General features: G+C 41.2%; 1 long non-coding RNA gene across 1 annotated transcript in view; it reads left to right on the top strand.

The window, feature by feature from the left end:
• Window positions 1-9,095, top strand: part of LOC117053123 — a 97,217-nt gene extending 88,122 nt beyond the window's left edge. The window contains exon 4 of the long non-coding RNA XR_004427360.1: window positions 8,500-9,095. This is a non-coding gene — a long non-coding RNA (uncharacterized LOC117053123). The remainder of the gene's footprint in view (window positions 1-8,499) is intronic.
• The last annotated feature ends 11,104 nt before the right edge of the window (window positions 9,096-20,199 follow it).

Below are 20,199 nucleotides of genomic sequence, written 5' to 3'. Positions count from 1 at the left end.
AACTGTGATAGGCTTATGTGGTGGCACTTAGGGCCACCTCTGGAATGATGCTTCCTTTTTGTTCATTTGATAAATTGGCAAGAATCCATGTTGTGCCTTCACAGGGCTGTTATGAAGGACTCTAACATTATTTTCCAAGGCTGGCTGGACTGCAGCAGGCTTTAGGCTAGAATTAGAATGAGTATTCCAGTATTCTCACATACCAGCACTAGTATGAAAGTAGTGGGGGCATAACATGCCTCTACTCATGTGTTTGCAAAGCAAAATAATAGAAAACGACACTGGTCTGCTGGTAAAAGATTGATACGGAATATTTGCTTATGCCAACAATTTTAAGTTTATAGCCTGGAAGAGGCACCCAGATAATGTTAGCCTTAATTGCTGTTTTCTTCTGAACATGGGAGTAGTCCAAAGGCCGTGAATGGAAATTAAAGAAAAATTAAAAACAGATGGCAGAAAGCACTCTGAGAAACTGAAACACAGGCAGTACTATGCTCAATTTAGCAGAAAGGGAGAGGGGTGTCTCTGGAGTTACTATGTCCCTTTCTCCTTGCGTAATATATCTTCTCAGGCTGAAGTGCACAATAGAGTGTTTCTCTGAAATGTCCCACACAATTCAGATAGCAGCAATTGGGTCAGAATGCTTCTATTTTCAGTCTTGGTTTTGAGAGCCAGGGTGAGCATAATCTTGGCTTTAAATTACCTGTACTTGATTTTCCCAAGAAGAAACCCCATGTGTTTGGTGAAGGTGAGTGGGACAGAGGAGTGGGTTATACATATCGCTTTCAAGGGAATCTTACAGAGAGGATTTCTGGAGTTGCCTCACCTGCCTCACCTCACAATCGTCTGTGACACTTGCGGAATAACGGGGGCTGGCCCATAAGGGGGAATGGAGCCCATGGCCATAGTCTGGCCTCAGCCAGCTCCCAATCTGCTGACAGCCAATAAGGAGCTGGCTCTGCCTGTCAATGGCTCTGGCTAGGGAAGTGGAATAATTGGATTCAGTTTGTATTTAAAGGAAAACCTACCACTTTGCACTTTAATAAACATAACACGAACTGAAACACAGTTCTCCTGCCAAGAAGTGGGTGAAAAAGAGCATGTGCTAGGGAAAAGTGTGCATAAAAATGCACATGCTAGTGAAAATAACACATTGTGGTTTAAGATCGGGGGGAAAGGAGGTTCCTATAAGCTGATGTATTAGGTGGGAGAATGTTGCCTGGATGAGGCTGAGCAGCAACCTGACAACCACTGTGCCTTCGCTGTGCATAACTGCAACTAGAAAAACCTTTGATGCGGCTCTGTGTGATAGTGTGATAGTGCTTGAGCTGTTGGTGGTCAGGTGTAGGGAGTGAGGGGTTCAGACTATGATCCTAAACACCCAGGTTTTGAAAGTAAACTCCATTTAAATTTATGACACTTGCTTCCAAATAAATACACGTTTAGTGCTGAGATAACAATACCGTTCTTGAAATACAAACTCTCTCCCACCCCCATACCTTCTGTCAAGAAGAGCAGTCATTAGAAAAAAGTCACAATTCAGAGAACAGCCTCAGAGTCATTATATGGTTAGTAAAATCTGTTGAGTAGGTGGCAAATCATGTTTTGTTCAAAATCTCTGCCTTTCCGTGAGAATATGGAACCTGGGGATGGTGAGAAAGGGGAAGTAAAGGCTGGAATAAAACTTCAATTCTTGGAGATGTTTCAACAAAGAAATATTTCTGCTTCTCCCTCACACTCCTCAAAATCTTAAAAGAAGGGCTAGCCCTGGAATGTGCTAGTCTAGATAACAGTAACCTCTGCATCTACATTTCATAATCCTTCCCTTCCGGTCAACCAGCTGTGATTCCTCAAACCAGATAAAACAGAATCTGGTGAACTTCAGTTTATGTTCACTCACACCAATAAAGGCCTTACTTATTTTGAATTTGATGGAGAGCATTAATTATATGATTAGAGTTCAAATAACATGTTATATTTATGAACAGGATTACTTCCATGGGAGGAACTAGTCTCACCTAAAAGCTGAATTTTGCAAGAAAAATAGATGTATGAAGACTTCAGCTCTGCAAAAATAATTCTGCTGTACATCATCACTCATGGTTCCCAGATCAAATTGCTCCAATGTACCGTCACTGAAATATAGTCCATTGTGGATAGTGCAACTTCTTGTTAAAAGTCTTAGTTATATACAGCCCTGTAATCTAAGACCTGGTACTTACAGGTAATAACAGACTAGCAGATACATAAAGCCAGGAATTAGGCGTTCCAATAAGCCCAGATCCAATTTCTTTCCCCATATCAACTTCAGGTAGCCTAGGGTGCTTTCTGATTGTTGGGTTGCTGCTCCTCATGTGTGCATTTCCACCAGCATCCACATGGCATCATCATTAACATGCTAGCCTATATTCTCCCCTCTCATAAATTAAGAGAGAGAGATAAAAAACACCCACTATTGCCAATGACCCCTATGCCAAATCTCAGCAACCCATTTGCAATATTAAGCTCAAAACTGGGAGCACCCACTATTATAGCACAGCAAAGCTATGAGGACTGTGTTATCACAAATTGGTACTGCTCTCAGAAGTCACTATTCCTAACCATGCAAGATCCATCAATAAAGTAAATAACTGGAGGGGGTAGGACTGCACACCACTAGCCCCACCATAACATTGCCCTGCTGGCCCTCCTGCCTGATGTCTTTGCGTTGAGTTGAGTACCGGTATGTGAAAAGGAGTACCTTCGTGTACATAATAAGATGCCTAATGCCAATTCCTATCATTCTTAAAGGTAGGTGACTAAATTCTGGAGCACTCTCACAAAGCTGACCACCCCACATTTTGGTTAACAATTTTAGTAGTAGTAGTAGTAGTAATAGTTTGTCAAGGACATAAACAATAGCTCTCTTAAGCTATCAATTAATGGTTGCCCTTTCTCTTCCACATGTACTTTTTAGCAATCCAAATGAAAGATCAGGCTAAATGATAGTGCTATTTTCCAGTCAATTGCCTTTGGTTAAAAGTACAATAAAGTCAATTACCCATTTCCATGAAAGCTTATTTTAAAGGAACAGATATATCATAATAATAAATGACTGCTGGAGAGCTCACAGTTCAATTAGATTCATACTTAAGAATGCTGTTCAAGATGAAATTGTATTTGCATTGGATTTCATGTAACCTTTTACTTGCATTACATTTATAGTCTAACATGAACCGGCCAGTGTCTGTAGAAGGCAATGATTTTGTACTCAACAAACCACTTACAAGATATATATGGCCAAGGTGGACAATATCTCATGTCCAAATCCTTTTTGCGTGTGTGATAGGTGTGTGTGTGAGAGAGAGTGGAAATATGAACTTATTCATTTGCCTATTGAAATTATCCTTCCACAATCTAATATATCATGCCCATATTATATCCAACAGAAAAACCCAGTGATGTGATCCCTACAGCTAGCAATAATGTGGTTATTGCTATATTATACAACCTTACCAGTTGTATTACTAGTAATAGGCAGCAAAAAACCAGCATTGTTCCTGGATGCCCAGCTTGCATTTTTAGCCCAAAATGGATTTGTCCAACTCTAACTGGTGTGCCAATCCCTATCTGGCTTATGACCACACATGCCCTTTTATATCCAAATTGAAAGGCATTCTCTGACTGCAAATGGTGGAAGCAGTGTTGGTGGGGGCAGGGTATAGTCAGACTAGTTTAAAGGAGAATGTACCCTCTTTGCATGGTGGGGCAGCTGAATCACTGCAGCTTACTGGGCGCCATTGCCATTCTAAGAGAATGAGGGAGGTGTTCATGGTTGGTTCTGGCACCTCTTTTTCTAGAAAAATAGCACTGGACAGGTGCATGTTTTATCTGTTAAAGTCCTAAATGGAAACTAGAGTACACACTTTATCCCACAAAAGCCTACTTGGTAAGATCTTCATCAATAGCCTTCCCAGAGCACTTCTACTGACTGAAGTGAGATTGCAGGTGACAGGAAAAAGGGCCTTTTTATTGACTGTCCTTTCCCATCCTTCCACTAGACTGCCTCTCTTTTCTTATCGCTTTTAGAAAGGACCTGGAAATATTGCCTTTTCCCTTCTAGTTTTAATATTTCTTGATGCCTTTGCAATCATGTAAAACTATTGCTTTAAAGAATGGATTGCCAAACCAGTGTCTTCAGGCATTGACACATCTGCCGTTGCCTCCTATGGTTGCCTGCAAAGGGTCTCAGTAAACAGCCCCTCATAAATCCACAAGATGGCATGCCTACGCTGTTCCTGTGTCCTTTTTCTGCTCTTCTAGATATGACAGCCATGATTTGTTATGCCACACCCTAAAGCTTCCATTTTGTATTATGCCACATTCCTACGGCAGACACCACACATACCCTGGCTACCATTTTGTGACCGGCACACATCGCACATTCCCAAAATTCAAAATGTGCTCACAGGCTTAAAAAAATTGATGAAGAAACATGATCTACCAACAAAAACTGTCCTCAGCAAAGTACAATTTATCCAGGACTCAGAAGTTATCTTGGTAGAACCATTTCAACCTGACCTCATCTGTTCAACACAGAATTTTAAATAGCAGGGCCATCTTAAGTATATCCGGTGCCATCGTGCAAAGATCCCTCCGGCACCCCCCCCCAATTTTCCAGAGTTGCCGGCATTTTTATGGCGCTGCCGGCAGCTTTGCGGGGCTGGAAGAGGCAGGCAGCGGCTGGAGGACAGCTCCTTCGGCGGGGAAGAGGCGGAGGCTCTGGGCGCAGCGCTGCTTCAGCGAGGCGGGAAAGGGCAGTGAGCTGATGCCGGGAGGTGCCGCACCACACCCAGCCTCCACCTCTTTCCTGGCACCTGTGCCACGGTGGCCATGGCAGGCAGAGGCTCCGGGCGTGGTGCTGCTTCGGTGCGGCATGGCGGAAGCGGGTGAGGGCAGCGAGCTGATGCCGGGAGGCGCCACGTCCAGCCTCCGCTTCTTCCCTGGCACCCTCCAGAACTTGGTGCCCCGGCGCCCCGCGCCACTTGCCTCTATGGGCAAGACACCCCTGTTAAATAGTATAGATATCATAGAATCATAGAGTTGGAAGAGACCACAAGGGCCATCCAGTCCAACCCCCTGCCAAGCAGGAAACACCATCAAAGCATTCCTGACAGATGGCTGTCAAGCCTCTGCTTAAAGACCTCCAAAGAAGGAGACTCCACCACACTCCTTGGCAGCAAATTCCACTGCCGAACAGCTCTCACTGTCAGGAAGTTCTTCCTAATGTTTAGGTGGAATCTTCTTTCTTGTAGTTTGAATCTATTGCCCCGTGTCCGCTTCTTTGGAGCAGCAGAAAACAACCTTTCACCCTCCTCTATATGACATCCTTTTATATATTTGAACATGGCTATCATATCACCCCTTAACCTTCTCTTCTCCAGGCTAAACATACCCAGCTCCCTAAGCCGTTCCTCATAAGGCATTGTTTCCAGGCCTTTGACCATTTTGGTTGCCCTCTTCTGGACACGTTCCAGCTTGTCAGTATCCTTCTTGAACTGTGGTGCCCAGAACTGGACACATTATTCCAGGTGAGGTCTGACCAGAGCAGAATATAGTGGTACTATTACCTCCCTTGATCTAGACGCTATACTCCTATTGATACAGCCCAGAATTGCATTGGCTTTTTTAGCTGCTGCATCACACTGTTGACTCATGTCAAGTTTGTGGTCTACCAAGACTCCTAGATCCTTTTCACATGTACTGCTCTCAAGCCAGGTGTCACCCATCCTGTATTTGTGCCTTTCATTTTTTTTGCCCAAGTGTAGTACTTTGCATTTCTCCCTGTTAAAATTCATCTTGTTTGCTCTGGCCCAGTTGTCTAATCTGTTAAGGTCATTTTGAAGTGTGATTCTGTCCTCTGGGGTATTAGCCACCCCTCCTAATTTGGTGTCATCTGCAAACTTGATCTAAACATACTTAGAAAAATGAATGTCACAGATTTGAAGAAACAGTTTTCAAGCCTGAAAAGGTTTCTGCTTACTGTAGCTTGAAATAAATCACTCACATTTTAGTGTTTTCTTCATGTGTCTGGCCAAGTCCACACTCTCAGCAATTCACTACTTCCTGCAACAATCTTACACCATCCCATTATGAAACAAAAGCAAAACAAGACTGAACAGCTATCTTTCCTGGAATTATATTGCTATTGCAGATGGTGAGTTGATTCGAGTCTCTGAATTCCACAGCATTTTCCATTACTGTGCCTGGCCACATAGCCACATAATCGTAAGTACAAAAACACTCTCATCTCATTTCCCTTGGCTTAAGTACTGCGATTTGTGCCACTCACTAAAATGCAGGCACTTCTCCCCCCTTTTAAATTTGATATTTCAATACCATCCACCAGCTCTTCTGGCCACTTCAAAATTTTCCTCAGTCACAGTTCCCACTCTATGCTCACTTTTAGGCTGGATTTTTTAGTATGCTGTGCAAGATATAACCATTTCATCACACAATATGAAAGTGTGATTCACTGCCATATGAATACAAGAGCAATACTTAAGCTTTGTGCTCAAGATACATGCAAGTTACACATTCGTATCATGCTGAAGCCTTATTGAAATTGTTAGTATTTGACTAAATAGTAAATAGCACCCTTAATTCAACATGAATAGTATCCAAGCAAATTCACATCATTTACTTCCATTATTTTAATAGTTTTCGATGCCACCCTTTGTCCAAGGATCACAGGGCAGTTTACAATATAAAAACACAAAAATACACAACATAGTAACAAATAAAAACAATGTCCTCAGTGTATTATTAAGAATTGTAGGGAGCTTGGGGGTGTGGCTTAGCCAGTGGACCAAGGTGAAGCCTACACACACACAGGTTTTACTCTGGTCCACTCCCTGGGCATAAAAGGAAGGCACGGCCAGGCAAATTTCAAATGCTTGTCCTGTGTTGATTGCAATCTCACCTGGGGCTTGCTGCCTGTGGTTTCTCTGCACCTTGGGGGCACAATATTACAATTATGGAATACTATTTTTAATGCTTTGTGGTTGTTAATGCTTTATTTTTAGTGCTTTTGTACTGTGTGGGAGACTTTTATTTGACTGAAAAGGGACTGAGAAAGTGAATAACAACAACAACAACAACAACAACAACAATAATAACTGGCTAACAGTTTGTAAGGGATACTCTTTCAATTAGAAATTGGAAAGTCCTTCCTCTCATGTTGGTGGGCATATCCCTGGGTGCATGTAGGGATCTTCTGAGATTAGAAGCTGTTCAAACCCGATTTCTTAGAGCCATTCTCAGGATCCCCCCCGTCTGTAGCAGGTGCGGTCATGAGACTAGAGGTGGGTTGGCAAGCTTTTCGATATGTGGCCTTGAAGACAAAACTCTGGCTATGGCTTAAACTATGTTTTAACCCAGTGGGCATGGCCCCCTTGATACTGAGGGATGACTTCCAATCATCGTGGGAAAAAGAGACTTTAAACGAAGTGCAGACCTGCGGACTGTCAAGTCTTTTCCTGGAGTCTATGACATTCAGTCAAGCTAAAGTTGTGATCTCTCAAAGACTGAGGGACATTGCTAGACAAGAGGATATTGCCCTTGTGAAACCTGGGGTGTTTTGGGGAATCAGATATTCCAGATTTCACCAGTCCCTTATCTGGCGGAAATTCACTTTGTGGAATACCGCAGACTCCTCACAGCTGCTAGGTTAAATGTTCTGGAATCGGCGGTTTTGTGGGGAAGATACAGGGGAGACCCATATGCCCAGAGATCCTGTTCCTGTGCCCAGGGAGTGGTTGAGTCAACTGAACATATCCTTTTGACCTGCCCATTTTATGCAGATCTTAGACAAAAACTTATAGCTCCACTCCTAGGCCAATTTAGCCTAGTAGACAGAGAAAGACAGGTTTTGTTCTTGTTGAACAATTTCACTGGTACCACAACTTTCTTGGTGGGGAAATTTCTTTTTTTGGCCCTTAAACGCCGTAAGGTTAAAATCAACAGTATTGACATGAGTCTAAATGTATAATCTACTTCTCATTGTATGTTTTAGTGTTAAGCTCCTTGAGATGTTTAGACGTTTTAATTTTTGTATGGATAATGATTGTGTACTGACTGATGGTCAAATAAATTTTACTGATTGATTGATCAATTAGCAATTCATATTACATTTATTATACAATGTCTTGTTTTGCCTAACTAGAACATATAATCTACTGTATTTACTCAAATGTAATGCACACCTTTTAAAGCCAAATTATGTCACGAAAGTTAGGGTGTGCATTAGATTTGATGGTGCCAGCAAATACTTCTTTGCTTTCAAGGTTTTGAAAATTGAGGTGCACATTAGATTCAATGGCACATTAGATCGCATAAATACAGAAGGTTATTAAACCTAATTGCAATTTATTTTTGTATTTATTGTATTTTACATTGAGATTTGGATTTTATGACTGCTTGACAGTCAACTTCCATATTCTGTTTCAATGAATTCTGCAGCTCCACCTTGGACCCTGGCCAACCCAGGAATTGCCGGAATACCCTGAGCACTGATCCTCTCCTGAGATTTTCCAGCCCATCACTGTCAAGGAGGACAGCCAGCCACAGAGGAAGCATTTGAGTTCTGGCAGCACTTTTCAGACATCCAGCTGCAATATGCATCAAACTGCTATTGATGCAGTCTGATGCAGAAGGTTGGAAGAAGCAGTTGTTGCTGTATGGGTCTCAAAGGATAAGAGCATGCCTACAAGGCAGCTGACTGCAGTCACATTTTGACACCATAGCACATAATCAGATGTACTGAGTAACTGGTCCTGGAAAAATCTGGAGTCTTTCCTCTCAGCGCGAAATGTGAGAACTTGGCCATGCACTGATTTTGCTTGCAGTTGTCTTCATCAGATGTATGAATCGGATGGAGACTAGCTAGGCTAAAATCCCTTGCAGGCAGTCATAGTAGACCTACTGCAGCAAGTAAAACATGGTAAGGACCCATTGCCATTAGTCCATAAGTTCTGTTCAACCAACATCTGAATGGCTCTCTTCATCCAAGGCTGCTGACCTAAGTTAATCACATCTTTTAATATTTCCTAATACTTTAGCAAGGAATGCGGGTGGCGCCTTGGGTTAAACCACAGAGCCTAGGGCTTGCTGATCAGATGGTCGGCAGTTCGAATCCCCACAATGGGGCGAGCTCCTGTTGCTCGGTCCCAGCTTCTGTCCACCTAGCAGTTCGAAAGCACATCAAAGTGTAAGTAGATAAATAGGTACCGCTCCGGCAGGAAGGTAAACGGCATTTCCATGTGCTGCTCTGGTTCACCAGAAGCAGCTTTGTCATGCTGGCCACATGACCCGGAAGCTGTACACCAGCTCCCTTGGCCAGTAATGCGAGATGAGCGCCACAACCCCAGAGTTGGACACGACTGGACCTAATGGTCAGGGGTCCCTTTACCTTTACCTTTAATACTTTAGCAAACAATTCCCATTAAAGTGTGTAGGGCTGAATAGCGCTTAACTTCTCATTAAACCAATTTGGGATTGGGTTCTACAATGAGAAACTGATCCTTTCATGTCATTGGCCCAGTCTGGTGGAATAATCTTGCCAATAGAGATTCAGCGGGTGCCTTATGTGCCAACTTTTAAATGCGTGCTGAAAACTTTTCTATTCTGCCAGGCCTATGCAGGCAATTAAGAGTACATCAATCACAATGGTCTGTTGATGTCTGCTTTTAATTTCTTTTTGCCTTTAACTTGTTTTTAACTTTTTATGATGTTATTGTTTGGTTTTATGTTTTTATATTGCAAACTGCTATGATATATGATATCTATTTATGATACAGCAGTATATAAGCATTTTTTTATATAAATGAATGACATATTTCTTGATGACATTAAGCTGGCTGAGGAAAATAATTATATACAGTGATACCTTGGTTCTCAAATTCCAAAGCGTTTGAAAACCAAGGCGCCCTTTCCCATAGAAAGTAGTGCAAAATGGATTAATCTGGTCCAGACTTTTAAAAACAACCCCTAAAAGAGCAATTTAACATGAATTTTACTATCTAAGGAGACCACTAATCCATAAAATGAAAGCAATAAACAATGTACTGCAGTCACACAATCAATCAATCAATCAATCAATCAGTAGCTGAACTGGGTTCCACACAGTCACAAAAAAGCCACAAAACCGCAAAAAATAGCAAAAACAGACAGACCTCAGCGTAACACTCAAAATGGAAGTGTGGCACTCAAATCGGAAGCATAACACTGAAAACGGAGAACGTTCGGCTTCCAAAAAAAGTCCGCAAACCGGAACATTTACTTCTGGATTTGCAGTGTTTGGGTTCCAAGTTGTTTGAGTACCAAGGCGTTTGAGAACCAAGGTACCACTGTAGTCTGAACTGTAGTCCATTGAAATATAGGAAGGACCACTGACCATTGATTTCACTAGCTCACTATTGTCTACAATGGCCGGCAGCAATTCTCTATGGTACCAGACATGAAGGCTTCTCTAGACCTACCTGGAGACCTCAGGAATTGAACCTGGGACCTGTTATATGCAAAGCATGATCTCTCCCACTGAGCTATAGCCCTTCAGCAGGAGGAGAACCCATAATTGTTTATGCAGCTGCAATGGTTTTGTCCTGACTATAACACCAACACCACCACTTTATCCTAATACGATAGATGCACAAACACTATTATAATACCTTACATATGAGATATTTTACTTTCTTGGGTTCCATGATCACTGCAGATGGTGACAGCAGCCACAAAATTAAAATGCGCCTGCTTCTTGGGAGAAAAGCAATGACAGACCTAGACAGCATCTTAAAAAGCAGAGACATCACCTTGCCAACAAAGGTCCATATAGTTAAAGCTATGGTTTTCCCAGCAGTGATGTATGGAAGTGAGAGCTGGACCATCAAGAAGGCTGATCGCCGAAGAATTGATGCTTTTGAATTATGGTGCTGGAGGAGACTCTTGAGAGTCTCATGGACTGCAAGAAGATCAAATCTATCCATTCTTAAAGAAATCAGCCCCGAGTGCTCACTGGAAGGACAGATCCTGAAGCTGAGGCTCCAATACTTTGGCCACCTCATGAGAAGAGAAGACTCCCTGGAAAAGACCCTAATGTTGGGAAAGATGGAGGGCACAAGGAGAAGGGGACGACAGAGGACGAGATGGTTGAACAGTGTTCTCGAAGCTACTAACATGAGTTTGACCAAACTGTGGGAGGCAGTAGAAGACAGGAGTGCCTGGCGTGCTCTGGTCCATGGGGTCACGGATATGACTAAATGACTAAACAACAACAATGATCTATTTCTGCATATTCAAAGTATTTTCTCATCTCAATCATCCTTACAAGATGCCCACATTATTATGCCCAATATTGCACACGGTGGGGTGATGGTGCACTGAGGCTGAAAGAATTGTGTCTTTAAAGGCTGCAATCCTGTATATCAGAGATAGCCAACATGGTGCCCTCTAGATGTTGTTGGGTTACAGTTCCCAACCTCCCTAACCACTGGCCATTGTGATTGGATCCATTGAGAGTTGGAATTCATCAACATCTGGGGGACACCACATTGAGCTATCTCTAATATAAACACTTCCCAAGAAGTAAGTCCCACTGAACTCACTGGGGTTTACCTCTGAATAGACATGCACAGGATTGTATTGTAAGCTAATCAGTGAATGTGCGGCTCAGGTAAGAGTTGAACCAAGGATTCCCTGGCTTCTGTCACCAAACTACATCAATCTCTTGTTTGGTCATATTTGGTGCAGAATGCTTTTACCAGACATGTGAATTGGTACTGAGCCCTATTTTTTATTTTTTAAGATTAAGATATATTAACAATATGATTTGCTGACAGAAAAGTTTTATAATTTGGGAAGATGCCTTACTGATGTGTAGAATATAAACGGCCATGTAGATTCACATGGATGTTCCTTATTATTTTAGCAAAGTGTAGATGAGACATTAATGTCATCTTGAAGGAGTTTCAGCTTTTGAGATCAAGAGCAGCAGAAAAAGATTTCCAGTTGTTGGGAATCTGAGATTTTAGCAATTTCTATTTATATAATATTTACCACTAGCTGAGGAAAAAGCCCCATTCTCCTGCCAATATCAGGGGAAAATGTCTACATAAATTAAGGCCTAGAACTACTTTGGTTTAGAATTTGTAACAAATCTTCTGGGAACTTAGAAACCTTGTTGTTTTGTGGCATTCCTTCCATCCCCTAATATGCTCTAATGAATGATATTGAAAGATAAGAAATGTCTGTTTCTGAAAACAGCTGGCCTGGGTTTGGTTCTTTGGAAGTACATTATAAAGTCCTGGTTTAAAACCAAGAAGTTAATAGGAATGCTTCCAAATCAGTTATATCCTTCTGATATTAATTAAACTAGTTTATATCTAGAAGAAAGGTAAATCTGTAACCAGTACAAAATTACATAATAGCCACTGTTGCATTTTCAAATACAATGTAAGCATTTAACACCTCAGTTGGCAACCATGTTAGTTGGGTTTTAGCTGAATTGGCTCTGCTGACTTCAGCAAGACAACCATTTAAATCCAAGTACTTTGGTTTAATTCCATTGTGGACTATGCTGGTAGAATCTGGGACCTCATCCTAAATATATGTTGCTGCAAGTGAACTCTAAGGCTCCAACTACATAGATGTACATTGGTTCCCTCCCCTTATGTAAGCACATATTTTGGGTCATGCTTCTCCTGTTGCAATCCTATAGCAACCCACCCTAACCATCTGAACAGGCCTTTGGGCATATCCAGTGGGGCACAGGAGGGTGAGAGGAAAGAGCTGTTTCACAAGCTGCTTTCCAGTCATGTAACTGTTGGATACAACTGATTCTTTCTTGCGTTTTCATTAGTTGAAGAAAGCCACAAATATTGGTTGGATCCTAAGAGTTATGAGGAGACATTTTTGCTGTGGGAGACAACTTTCCCATCTTTTCCATACTGCAGCCCCCTGAAAAGCTGGGACTTTTCCAGATGACCTATTTATTTGGCATTCACCCTGATTTGGAGGTTAGATTTTATCCTGTCTTTATTGAGCATTCATTTTAATTTCTTTATGGGGTGGCCTATATGACAATGAACATTTATCCTAAATTAATTGTGATTTGTTTGCGGGACATTTTATACATCTTTCCTCTAGTCATTCACTCATCCCACACTTTTCAGTGCATTTTCCATTAAGTTTCCAAACCTCAAGGAGTCCAATTCTCCCACCCCCCAGCAGATTAGAGCAACAGAACCCATTAATTCACTTTAATTGCACAATCCTAGGCTGTGTACACACCAGACTTTTAAAGTGATTTAAAGTACCTTTCCCCCACCCAAAGAGGGCACTGTAGTTTGTTAAGGGTGTTGGAAACTGGAGCTCTTTGAGGGGCTAAACCAGGCTTCCTCAAACTCGGCCCTCCAGATGTATTTGGCCTACAACTCCCATGATCCCTAGCTAGCAGGACCAGTGGTCAGGGATGATGGGAATTGTAGTCTCAAAACATCTGGAGGGCCGAGTTTGAGGAAGCCTGGGCTAAACCACAGTTCCCCAAATTCTTCTTCTTCTTCTTCTTCTTCTTCTTCTTCTTCTTCTTCTTCTTCTTCTTCTTCTTCTTCTTCTTCTGAAAAAAATGTTTCACATCTATGTGCTTGAATCCCTCCCATGCAATGCTGACAGTTTTGAGCCATTCTTAGTGTAGGGTGTGGCACTGAGAGGTGGGTTGGGGGTTGCATCTTGAGAAAGTAATTGAGATAAATCAGGGGCACCCCCTGTATGCCTACAGTGTATTTCCCACTCTCATGAGGCCCTTTGGAGTCAACCCAATGGCTGCATTTATAGCACATACTGAGAAGATTAGTATAATCCATGACAAAAAGAAAAACACCAGCACTCTTCAGACTAATTAGACCTCTTATACATTACTATTTTCTGACAGTAGTTAGAACTCCAGCTGTATGCCACCAGTCGAGTTAACTCCTTTGAGGAGTGTTGACATGACCAAGAACTGCGGTGGATATCAGCAATCATTATAACTACTGCGCTGAACGGGAACGTGTCATATCGCTGAAAGGGAATCCCACAATATGCATGATGTCTAATATTAACTCCCTTGAGAATTAGGTGCAGCAGTATTTCCAACTATTAACATGAGAACAGGAGGGGCTGTGCTGCGAAGAAGCACCTCTTGTGCTGCAGGAGTATGTACAAATGTGGCCTAAATTAGGGAAATTAAACAGTGCATGAAGCATGCCAAATCATGCACTAACATGACTTCTCAGTGGTGCCTAAAACTGATTTAAAGACACAGTTTTTGCATGGTTCTTTCTTGGATTCATACCACTCCAGAAATCTGCATTGCAGGGGTTGCGCTATATGACTTTTGGGGTCCCTTCCCACTTTCAGCTCTATGATTTTGTGAAACTATATAAGGAATTGCTTGCTTCCCCTCACTTCAAAATTCACTGCATGTAAAATGATCTACAATGGAGAGGTTTCAAATAGCCGTCTATTTTGGTGAAACAAGTTGGAGAAGAGTTTTTAAATGCTGCTTCTATCATGTGGAATGTCACCACCATATAGAAGCAATTTTTCCACATATGAGGTGTTTGAAACATTTGGATCAACCCTAACCATCCTTGCACTGAGGCCTCAATTTGCTCTTCTGTTTCCATACTGGAGTTCCTGGCCCTTGGTTTCTGCCCTGGTTCCTTTCAGCCAACACTCACATGCTATCCTCCTAACTGGTTTCTCTTCTCTTCTTACCTTCCTTGTCTGCTTCATGGATTTACTTTCAAATGCCCCCAAGGTCTGACTCCTTTATAGATAAACTTCTCTTCTTTCTGCATATAGTCTTCCTTGGACCTGTTCCTCTATGGGAGGGATGGGGAAGCTGTGGCCCTCTGGATGTTGGTTCCAGCTTCCACCAGCCCCACCCAGCATGTCAGGGATGATGGGAGTTGTAGTCCAACAACAGCTAAAGGGACATCCAATTCCCTGTTCTATGGCTATCAAGTTTCTTTTTGGTTAAACTACTGTATTCCATGCCTAGCTCCCTTTCCCCTGAAGCTTCATTCAGTTGGAATGGCCTTCCACCTGACTTTATTTCTGCACTATTTCAACACGACTATTTTCACTGGCTTTTCTCTGTTAGCAAAGTCACTTAAATAACACAGATGGAGGCCAGAGAGAAAAGAAATACTGACTACACTTTACTGAGGAAACTGAATAAAAACAGAGAAAGGAACAGAGAGGTTTGCTCTCTCTTTTTTTTTACCTCCTGCCCTGTACATAGCAGGTAGATATTCAATTAAACATATAGAGCAAAACTCCCTCAGAACTACACAGCCAATTAGAGCACATGCAACCTCAATAAACATGCTACTCAGCTGGGTTGATGAAGAACCCAGCTGGTTGATGTCAGCACTAATAGAATTACCCCTTTAATTCCACATAAAATAATCTCTGCTGTTGTTCTTCAGAAACTTTCAACTAATGCTGCTTTCCTTTCACTTCATTGTTCTCCCCTCCCTAATGTGTCTTGTCTTTACATGAAAGGGAGGCCTACTTTATTCTTAACTTTTGTACTAGGTCTTTGAATATAAATATTATTTATATTTATGTGTCTCTTTGTTGTCTATTTTGACTGATTTGTACTTTGACAATAATAAAAGCAATATTTAAAAAATATTAAAAATAAAATATCTAATATATGGAAAAACAGCACAAAGGCACATTGGCTAACCATTATATTAAGCTGCAATGATAACATATGAAATGCAGTTTCATTGTAATGGCAATTAAAATCTGCTGAAGAAATAGTTTTGCATAATTTTCAAACGACAAAAGAGGTCTGAAACAGTGGCACATTCTTCCTGAGCATGTAGTACGTGTTACAGCACGACTATGTGCTTCTATTGCTCACTCTTTATGCTGCAAATAAATGGTAATTATACATTGTCTGGAGCTATAAGCACTGTTAATTTATCATTGTCAAAGAGGGATTTGAAAGATTGAGCTATTTGTAAAATGTAGTTGGCAGCATTATAAACTAATGTCTCAGGAATCATCAGGGTTTATTTATTTATTTTAAAGTCCTCATTTCCTTAGGAAATGACAGTATGCAAAGATGTAACTTTTCTGTTTCCACTGCAGAATTGCCTTTTATTTGTGTTTCAGTAAAGTTGCAATTGCCTACATGAGTTTTAGTTAATGTGTTCTGAGGTTGTGGACAAAATTCTTGTAGTTTCCAGTTCTATGAGACTTGTTCAACCTGGCTAGTTTTACTATGCCAGGAGAGTTCAGGAAGAACTTATTGAATCCTTTCTAAGGGAGAGATTTACTTTTTAGGGATACTTGATAGATCATAGGTTCTTGTCAAATACTGGTCAAACAGGACCTTTCTTCCATTGTTGTTGGGGTTGTTTTTTTTGGGGGGGGGGTTGGGGGAGGTGCCAGAACTCATCATGAACACCTCCCTTGTTCTCTTGGAATGGCAATGGCACCCACCTGAGAGATGCTGGAACTGAGTTCCGTCTGAAAAAAAGCCCTGATTTCAATGTTTGCAACTTTGTGCTTCTGAAGGATACTGTTTGCAGAATGTTGTAGGATCAATTGTCCTTTGTTTTATTTGTTTTCATTATTAGTCAATACTTCTTACTATTTCAGTTATTATTATTCATTGTTATTAGGTCTATTATTACTTATGATAAAGTTCCTTTGTCCTAGTTAGCCTCTTGGCTCACATAAGTAATGTGAAACATGTAAGATAAGGCAAGGGGGGAATCAGAGTGGACAGGATAACATTGGAATGGCTGTTATATACTGATTTTCTGCACAACACTGTAAAGTCCCAAAACCTAGGGCTAGCTGTATATTGGTGTGTGTGTGTGTGTGTGTGTGTGTGTGTGTGTGTGTGTGAAAAACTAGAATTTACTTCATGTGTGTATTCTTTTTTAAATGTAAATAACAAAAAATACAGTTTAAGTACATTTTTCTGTGTGTACATGTATTTGCATGCAGGCAATATTTACATAAATTTTGCACCCTTAATAACATTCTTTTGTTATTAAACAAAGTTATACCAGATAAACTGTGGTCTTCGCTAAACAGCATGGCCAAATTTTCATATCCCACTTGCTAGAATTGATTTATGACTTGCTAGCTAGTTTTCTGATGATTTTGGAGGGTGGTGGTGGTGGTTCGCTCAGTTATAAATGCACCCCTCCACTGTTTGCCATTCATAGCTGCATGTGAAAAATTGATGCAGATGCAAAGGAAAGCGATCCATCATGCAGCTAAAGGATCGCCAATGAGGAGTAGCACAGAGGACCCCTCATTTCCCACAAATAGCTATGCATGTTTTGCAAAATGGAGGTAATGTTGTCCTAATACCAGGGAATAATGGTGTCCCCCAGTAGCATTTTTAGCAGTGGTTACTCATAGTAACAAAGTACCAATGCTTTTAGCCACAGCATGAGGCAGCATACTTCAGTTGTCCTGGCAGCTTCTTCCTTTGTCGGTTATTAAAGTGATCCTTTATGAATGAAAACAGTGATAATAAAAAGGAGAAAATGTGCATCATGCTGTGAACAATTTCCTGCCGCTCTGACTGATCTACTTCAATAGCCCTTGCAGTTGTGGCTATTTGCTTTGAAAGGCAAGTTATGAATGCAGAACTTATGAGCTCACCATGGTGACCTTTTCATGTTCTCTCTGTTAATGCCCAGAAGCTGAGTGTTTTATTTCGTATCTGAAAAAAAACCCCTGTAACTTTTGGGTAATGTAAGGGAAAATCAGAGTACAGAGAGAAAATTAGCTGCTTGCTAACTATATAGAATGTCTGTCTTGCACCTTTTCATCTGAAAAGCATTCAAATCATACTTTTGTATCAACACATAAAATGGTATTTGGGAAGAAAGCAGTGGGAGTGAACTTCAACCCAGTAAACAGCTTGTTTTAAGCAAAGTTCTTGTTTCTAAGCCTGTCAAGTCCCGCTTACGAAACATATATACTGCTTTGTGACTTTAGCTCACAAAGCAGTGTGCACAAAACATTTAATGCAACTCACAAAAAAATTTGAAAAACAAGTTTGGGTGTTCTTTCAGTTGCCAACAAACCTGGATCTAAGATAAATTGCTTCACACTTCACCCCTCCAATGAATATAGCAACTATTATCAATTATTATTAATCAGTTCATATTTATACTACTTTATATTTTGAAGAAAAAGTCTCAAAGTGGTTTGCAGCACATTAAATAGAACATGACTGGAGAAAGTCAGATATAAAGTATACTGTCAAGGCAACATAATAAACAGGAAATTAAAATATTATCTTAAAGATTACAAAATAAAACATTGCTAAAGGAGTCAAATATAAAAATGCAGATTTAAAACAGCAACATTAACAAGAGAATGAAATTGTATAATATGCACAGAAAATATCTGCTGCTTTTGCTGCCAGCCTTGCCAATTGTGGTTCATAGCTCAGGCTCTATGACCTGGGTCTGCATTAAGAGTCAGCCAATATAGTTGCTGGCCTCTTCAACATCCACAGTTTTTGTAGCTGGGACCACTTACAGACCAGGTATTATTATTATTATTATTATTATTATTATTATTATTATTATTATTATACTTTATATACGGCCCTACACCCGGAGGTCTCAGGGTGGTTCACAGAACAAAATCAATATATAAAACCACAAAATATATAATCAAAATAAAAAACAACCCAATACCCCACCTCCAAAAAACCCCACCACATTTTGAAAGGACATAGGATGTAAAAAGGTCTGCAAGGCAGGAAGCAGGTCTTCCAGAACTCACAGCCCAGGTGGTCTACCATACCTGGGAAAATGATTCACTGAAATGAACATGCCCCCCTTTCCCTTTCTTATACTTCTGAAAACCTTCACGCTTCCTCATGCCTGTTGATGCCACCTTCTTCTTGTGTGTGGAAAGTGCCATTTTGGCTATGTAATGATAGGCACTCAGGCAATGAGTTTGCTATTAGTATGCATGATGATAATAATAATTCCCTGCATGGTCAGTGGACCTAGCACTATTGACTTAGAAGCAGTTTACCACCATCACTTGTGCAGACAAGGCAGTGATCCATGAAGTTCTTATTACCTCTATACATATTTAGTCAAGAGTAAGTTCCCCACTGAATGGAATGGGTTTTCCACCCAAGTACCGGTAAGTGTATATGAGACCGCAGCCTTTAAAAAGCCTTCTTATCTAATTCTTCTGGGGGTATTCAGACCCACTAGGAAGAAGGTGCTTACATTTCGGCACCTTTCAGGACTATCTCTTTAGCTGACTTGCATTGTCTAAAGTGATTAAATGCTTATTAGCTCTACAACATCCCATTGATTCCTCCCCACCCCCCCCCACACGCATGGCCCAGAGGAAAGATCAAGATCAACAGATTGTGTCTAACAAGTTGACATTCAGGCTACATTAAGCACCAGTGGTCGCTTGCATAACAGGGCTTGTCAATAATTTATAAACTGGGCAGACAGAGCACCAAGCAATTTCTAGCTCAAAACAATCAGTTACTCATTACTTCATTGTTTCAGCAAGTTTATTGTTTTACCTGTAATGCAGGTCTTAAGGATGTCACTGCCCCACTTTGGCATATGCAGAGGGATGCGGTTGCCTACCCCTGTCTAAATCACTCCTTCTACCGGTAATAGCAAACTTGAATGGTGAGTGTTGCTGACAGAAATGAACCCATAATGGGGCCACTAAGAAATAAGAGGAAAGTATCAGTAAGGTAGGTAAAGGACTCCTGAACAGTTAAGTCCAGTCAAAGGTGACTGTGGGGTTGCGGCGCTCATCTTGCTTTCAGGCCGAGGGAGACGGCGTTTGTCCACAGACAGCTTTCCAGTTCAAGTGGCCAGCATGACTAAACACCGTGATGGAAACCAGAGAGCACAGAAACACTGTTTACCTTCTCACCACAGCAGTACCTATTTATCTACTTGCACTGGCGTGCTTTCAAACTGCTAGGTTGGCAGGAGCTGGGACAGAGCACTGGGAGCTCACCCTGTCTCATGGGTTCAAACTGCCGACCTTCCGATCAACAAGCCCAAGATGCTCAGTAGTTTAGACCACAGCACCACCTGACCTGCATCCCTAAAGTATCAGTATCCCTAGATGGGCTCCAGG

The sequence above is a fragment of the Lacerta agilis genome, chromosome 9 (genome assembly GCF_009819535.1).
Source record: "Lacerta agilis isolate rLacAgi1 chromosome 9, rLacAgi1.pri, whole genome shotgun sequence".
NCBI classification, from domain to species: Eukaryota; Metazoa; Chordata; class Lepidosauria; order Squamata; family Lacertidae; genus Lacerta; species Lacerta agilis.
Note: the sequence above shows the minus strand (reverse complement) of the source record. Positions and strands in the feature narration are given on the sequence as shown.